General features: G+C 58.2%; 1 long non-coding RNA gene across 1 annotated transcript; it reads left to right on the top strand.

Moving 5' to 3' along the window:
- LOC309361191 lies at positions 1-1,246 on the top strand. The gene is made up of 3 exons (XR_014164382.1): positions 1-147; positions 384-614; positions 965-1,246. It is a non-coding gene; the product is annotated as an uncharacterized lncRNA (long non-coding RNA).
- The last annotated feature ends 461 nt before the right edge of the window (positions 1,247-1,707 follow it).

Genomic DNA, 1,707 nt, shown 5'->3' with positions numbered 1-1,707 from the left:
GCAGGGCCCTCAGGCACTCACTCAGGGGAGTCCTCCTGGGCAGCAGGCAGCAAGCAGCATGCAGTCCTTATGAGGCTTCAGGCCCCGCCCCAGGCCAGATGGTAAGTGGCAGGAAGGAGCAGGGCCCTCAAGCACTCACTCAGGGGAGTCCTCCTGGGCAGCAGGCAGCAAGCACCAAGCAGTCCTTGTGAGGCTTCAGGCCCCGCCCCAGGCCAGATGGTAAGTGGCAAGAGCAGGGCCCTCAAGCACTCACTCAGGGGAGTCCTCCTGGGCAGCAGGCAGCAGGCAGCAAGCAGCACACAGTCCTTATGAGGCTTCAGGCCCCGCCCCAGGCCAGATGGTAAGTGGCAAGAGCAGGGCCCTCAGGCACTCACTCAGGGGAGTCCTCCTGGGCAGCAGGCAGCAAGCAGCACGCAGTCCTTATGAGGCTTCAGGCCCCGCCCCAGGCCAGATGGTAAGTGGCAAGAGCAGGGCCCTCAGGCACTCACTCAGGGGAGTCCTCCTGGGCAGCAGGCAGCAAGCAGCAGGCAGTCCTTATGAGGCTTCAGGCCCCGCCCCAGGCCAGATGGTAAGTGGCAGGAAGGAGCAGGGCCCTCAAGCACTCACTCAGGGGAGTCCTCCTGGGCAGCAGGCAGCAAGCACCAAGCAGTCCTTGTGAGGCTTCAGGCCCCGCCCCAGGCCAGATGGTAAGTGGCAAGAGCAGGGCCCTCAAGCACTCACTCAGGGGAGTCCTCCTGGGCAGCAGGCAGCAAGCACCAAGCAGTCCTTGTGAGGCTTCAGGCCCCACCCCAGGCCAGATGGTAAGTGGCAAGAGCAGGGCCCTCAAGCACTCACTCAGGGGAGTCCTCCTGGGCAGCAGGCAGCAGGCAGCAAGCAGCACGCAGTCCTTATGAGGCTTCAGGCCCCGCCCCAGGCCAGATGGTAAGTGGCAAGAGCAGGGCCCTCAGGCACTCACTCAGGGGAGTCCTCCTGGGCAGCAGGCAGCAAGCAGCACGCAGTCCTTATGAGGCTTCAGGCCCCGCCCCAGGCCAGATGGTAAGTGGCAAGAGCAGGGCCCTCAAGCACTCACTCAGGGGAGTCCTCCTGGGCAGCAGGCAGCAAGCACCATGCAGTCCTTATGAGGCTTCAGGCCCCGCCCCAGGCCAGATGGTAAGTGGCAGAAAGGAGCAGGGCCCTCGGCACTCACTCAGGGGAGTCCTCCTGGGCAGCAGGCAGCAAGCACCACGCAGTCCTTATGAGGCTTCAGGCCCCGCCCCAGGCCAGATGGTAAGTGGCAAGAGCAGGGCCCTCAGGCACTCACTCAGGGGAGTCATCTCTTGTTCTTGTACTCCCAGCCATTCTGCTATTGCCTTCGTCAATTTTGTTGATATGTCTTCATCTTGATTTTCCTTGACACCGCGCACGTGAAGAACCATCTCTGTTTCATCTCTAAGATGGCCAGGGAATCCCAAGTATCTTCCTGTATCTTCCTCAATTAGTCCATTTCTTCTTTATTCTTTTCTTGGTATTTCATTTCTCTTTGTTCTTGTAGATTCTTTTTCATACTTTCACCCTGCTTCTGTACTTTTATTTTGGTCTCCTGGACTGTTTGGTCTAGATTTTGGTGTTTCACTGTCAATTGATTCACTTGTGTTGAGAGGTCCATTATCACCTTTGAGTTCTTTTCTATTTTCACCCCCATACTTCCCATCAAGCATTCTTATATTT

The sequence above is a fragment of the Podarcis melisellensis genome (assembly GCF_964234715.1).
Source record: "Podarcis melisellensis genome assembly, chromosome: W".
NCBI classification, from domain to species: Eukaryota; Metazoa; Chordata; class Lepidosauria; order Squamata; family Lacertidae; genus Podarcis; species Podarcis melisellensis.
This window is presented reverse-complemented; position numbering and strand designations above follow the sequence as displayed.